Here is a 5,241-nt window from a genome sequence, read left to right as displayed (position 1 = left end):
GAAGAGATGAGGGTCTGAACTAGGGTGGTGGCCACTGATAAAAGGGGACAGATTGAGAGTTTATGTCCAAATGATGAGATTTAGCAACTGAATGGGTATGGGAGGGAGTGGGGGAAGGGAAGTGAAATGTAAAGGAGGATCACTGGGTTTGTGAACCTGGGTGACTGTCAGGGTGGCCATACCTTTACATAAATAGGGAAGTAAGGACAACAGGAAGTTTTGGGCAAAAGTTAATGACTTCTGATTTGGACATGGAAGGAAAATTATAGGAAGGAGTCTAATAGGAAAGGCAAAGTTGGACAAGGACTCTGGAGGAACTGGGCTGATGTAGACAGAGATAAGGAACCAGAGTTTTCACTTAGGAGACTTTCAACTAATAATTACAAGAATTTGGAAAGGGGGAAAAAGTTTTCAAGCCACAAAATATAAATTGTTCTCAGATAAATAAAGAGAGCATAAGTTCACTCAGAGGGACAACTCATCCCTCAGAGAGTCAGGAAAGGTTTTCTGTACAAGGTGGCATCAAGGCCAAGCCTTGAAGGAAGCTATGCATTCTCAGAGATGGACACGGAGAAGGAATGGTTTGGATGCATGGAGAAGGGCTTGGGAAACGGTACATGGACAAGCAGGAGAATGTGCAGTTTAGGGAACAGCTGGTAAGCAAGCCCTATAGAAAGCAAGAGTGAGTAGGGAGAGCAACATGAAATAAGTACAGAAAGGTAGGGTGGAACAAGATTATGAAGGATGTTAAATTCCAAGCTGAGGAGTTTATATTTTACCTTAGAGACAATAGGCAACATCCTCTTCTTCCTCCCCCCCCACCTCTCCCTCTCTCCCTGTTCTTCTCTCTCTCCTCTTCTCCCTCTCCCTCCTCTCTCCTTCCCTTTCTTTCCCTTTCCCTCTTTTTCCTCTTCTCTCCTTCTTCCTCCCTTCTCCTTCCCTTTCTTTCCCCCTCTCTTCTTCAATCCCTCTCTCCTCTCCCTCCCCCTTTCCTTTCTCTTCTCTCCCTCTTCTTCATTTTCTCCCTCCCCCTTTATCTCTCCTTCTTCTTCCCTTCTCCTTTCCTTTCTCTCCCTCTCTCTCTTCTTTACTTCCTCTCCCTCTCCTTCTCTCCTTCTCCTTCCCCCCTCCCTCCACCTCTTCTTCACTCCTCCCTCATCTTCTCTTTCTCTCCTTCTCCCTCTCCTTCTTGGAGTAGCTCAACCAGACCTGTGCTTCAAGAAGAGAATTTTGGTACCTGTGTGGATGACATTCTTAGGAGAGAAGAGAACAAGGAGGTCAATTTGGAAGCTGTTGCAAAAGCCAAGGTGAGATGTGATCAGAACTGAAATGAAGTTGGTGGTCATGTGACTGGAGAAAAGGTGAATGTTACTAGAGATATTGTGAAGGCAGAAATCACAAGCCTTGACAGCTGACCATGGAGTGAAGAGCCTATTGACATTCTGAGATTGTGAGTCCTGGATGAAGAAAGGAGAGTTAGGAAGAAGAGTTATTTGGGGGGAAGGGCAGAATTTAATGAGTTGGACCACCGCTGGACGGGAAGCAGCCAAGAAGTTTGACTTCTCAGAGGAGCCCAAATGCTTCCTCACATGTGGCCAACTAGATTCAGGAAGGGCAACTTTTTACATGCCCTGTTTGAACCCCAGTTACACTTGTATCCAATGAGAGGTCAAACCAGATGACGCCCAATGTTCCTTCCCAAAGCTATGATGCTATGAGGAAGGGTCACTACAGAATGGAAGTCATGCAGTCAGGTTTGGCCCAGAAACTCTTCAAATCATCCCTCTTTTCTTCTGCCTGACTCAAAGATCCACAAAAATGCGCATTCATTCAGTTTCCTAACATCAATGGAAAATGTTCCCATTTCACAGGCCAGAAGACTGGGGGCTCATTCAACAGAGTTGGGGAGAGTCATTAAATCATCCCACCCATAATGCTTCAGAAAAAAAAAAAAATCTCTGGAGTCTAAACAGATTATTATGCTATGTATGTCCACTAGAGGGCACCCCAGTCTGGCATCAGGAGGCACCAAATGCCACCACTATTCCAATGACTCCTGAAATACCCCTTCTTCCAGGAAGCTTTCCCAGATAGATCAAAGTGGAGTTGATAGCTCCCTTGGCCCCGTGAGGCCTGGATGTGAAACTCTCAGTGTCTCTTTCTGACCCATTCTCCTTTCCAGTGATGCACCCCTAGTCCTACTCTAAGTTTCCTCCGATACACATTTAATGTCTCTTAAATCCCCCCCCCCCCCCTTTCCATTCTCACTGCCAACACTCTAGTTCATGCTCTTGTTACCTCTCTCTGGACAGACTGACTCTCTGTCTCTCCTACTCCATTGCCAGATTAATCTTTCTAAAGCAAAATCACTCTTCTGCTTAACAGCCTTCATTGGCAAGTCACTGCTTACAGAATAAAATCCTATCTTCTTAGCCTAGCATTCTATGCTCTTACTAGGAGGGTGACCCTGGGCAAGTCACTTAACCTCTGCTTGCCTCAGTTTCCTCATCTGTAAAATGGGGATAATAGTAACACCTACCTCCCAGGGTTGCTCTGAGGATCAAATGAGATAATTGTAAAGTGCTTTTAGCATAGTGCCTGGCATGGAGTAAGTGCTATCTAAATGTTAGCTATTATTATTAGCTATTATTTAGAAACCTTCTTTTCTAGCTCCAACTTCCATGACTTCTCTTCAAACACCTTCCATTCAGATCAACTGCCCAATTCCCTGTTCCATTTGTGTTTTTCCCATTCTTCCTTCCTGTAATTCCCTCCTTTCCCCCCTCCCCTTTTCTTTCCCCTAAACAAATTTCTATCATCCTTTAAGGTCCAACATAAGTCCCACCACTTCCAGGAAGTCTCCCCCCTTTTTTAAAACACTCTAGCTAATAGCATTCTTTACCTTCCCCAAATTTACAATACAATATTGATGCCACTACCGCCTTGCGGCATCTTTGTTTTATACTGGCTGTTAACTTTTTACATGTGATGAACCCTTCATGTTGCTGTCCAAGCAATCTTCCTAATGTATTATTATGAGCATACCACTCTTCTCCAAAAAGAGAAGAGATAATGTCTCAGCAAAGATTCTCGTGAAAGCGTCTATGCTAAAAGCATTGGAAACAGAGTGGATGCCCATCAACTAGGTAATGACTAAACAACCTGTGAATCCAATGGACTACCACTGTGCTGTAAAAAAAAAAATGATGAATACGATGAACTTGGAGAAGCAGGGGAAGACTGGTAAAGAAATGAAAAGAGAAGTAAGAAGAACAATGCAAATGGAAGAACAGAAACGACAAAGTAATAGAAACTGAAGACTGGGAAAGTATAATCACCAAGCTTGTCCCTCAGAAAAGAGTTATGAGAATGAACATCCCAACCCTCTTTGCTGAGACAATGTCAGATCAGTTGATGTGTTTGGCTTTTTTCCCTAAACTTTTTTGTTGTTCTTTTTTTATTCTTTGTTTTAAGGGTTGGCTTATGACATATATGGAGAAAGCAGGTGATATAAAAACAAAAGATATTAGTAAAAACTTCAAAAAGACCTTTCTTATATGTGTATGTCCTGTCTCCTCACATGGAACCTGAGTAGACTGAGGACCAAAACCCAGAATTCTACTTCTGTTTCCCATCCCCATAGCACTTGGAATAATGCGATAGATTGTTGTTGTTCAGTCATTTCTGATTCTCCATGCCCCATGCGGGGTTTTCTTGGCTGGAGTGGTTTGCCATTTCCATCTCCAGCTCATTTTATAGATGAGAAAACTGAGGCAAACAAGGTTAAGTGACTTGCCCAGGGTCACACAGCTAGTGTCTGAGGTCAGATTTGAACCTATGACTTCAGGCCTGACACTCTAGTCACTGTGTTACCTAGCTGCTCTGCTATAGATAGTAGGGGCTTAACAAACAGTTGTTGATTAAATGAATATTTTGCTGTCTACTTCTGCGTTGAACTTGTTGGTTCTAGGACCATAGTTATCTTTGAGGAGCATAGTGACAGTCATAGAATCCCAGAATCATCGATTCTGAAAGGACCTTAGAGGTCACTAAGTCCAGCCTTTTATTTTATAGATGAGACACAGAAAGTTTATATGACATGACTCTCCTGTAGTCACACTGGTAAGTATCTGAGGCAAGATTTGAACTGAGGCTTTCCCCACTCTGCATCCAGTTCCCTATCAACTAAGTCATACTGCCCCTCAGAAGCTCAAAGTGGGTGATCCAGAGCACAGCCAAAGGATCTGGGGAGAGGACAGATCTTGGAATGGTTTGTGCCCAGCAGAATACCTAGAAGCCATGGGTCAGGCTATGAAAGAGAATCAGGAGCCAAAAGAACTAAACACAGGATTGGTAAACACCTGTGTAACACTGGTCAAAGTGAGGTCAAAATGAAGCAGGTGTCAGATTTTAAGGGAATGCATCCAGGCACAGCAGATGCTGTTATTTATTGAAGTATATCTCCCAAAAGACTGTGTATGAGTTCAAGGTTTAACATATAAGTGTTAAGAGGCAGCTCTATGGCACAATGGTTAGAGCTCTCAGGAAGACCTGGGTTAAAATCTGGCCTCAGACATTTACTAGCTAGGTGGTGACCCTGAACAAATCATTTCACCTCTGTTTGCCTCAGTTTCCTCACCTGTAAAGTGGAGATAATAATAGCACCTACCTCTCATGGTTATTGTGAAGATCAATTGAGATAATATATAAAGTGTTTAACACAATACCTAGCACATAGTAAATGCCATTTAAATGTTAGCTATTATTATTAGCTATTATTTTAAAGAGGCTGCAAAAAGTTTTGTGTAAGGAAGCTGAGGGTGTGGATAGGTTTCAAGGGAAAGGCCCTTAGAGCATGGAATCCAATTTTCTCCTTTTATAGATGAGGAAACTGGGACAGAGAAAATTAAATTATGTGCACAGGATCATGCAGCTAGTTAAGTATAGGAGGGGGGATCTGAACCCAAGTTTTTCTGATTCTAGGTACAATGCTTACAAGGAGTAGTACTGTCCCAAGCTACCTATGACTAAAAGGGAAAGATTGGCAGCCTGTCAACCCAGCTCTGGGGAGCTGACACACGGAATCATTGTGGTAAGTGGGACATTTATTTCATGTAGGCTGGAATAGTCTCTCCTTAAAAGGGCAAGGAAAATTGTTCTTGAAATCTGATTGGTTCAGGGAATAAGAGCTCAAAGCATTAGTGTGGTTTCCTGGTCACCTAGTGATTAGAAGACCCAGCC

This window comes from Vombatus ursinus, unplaced genomic scaffold, assembly GCF_900497805.2.
Source record: "Vombatus ursinus unplaced genomic scaffold, bare-nosed wombat genome assembly UNPS02014941.1, whole genome shotgun sequence".
NCBI lineage: Eukaryota > Metazoa > Chordata > Mammalia > Diprotodontia > Vombatidae > Vombatus > Vombatus ursinus.
Note: the sequence above shows the minus strand (reverse complement) of the source record.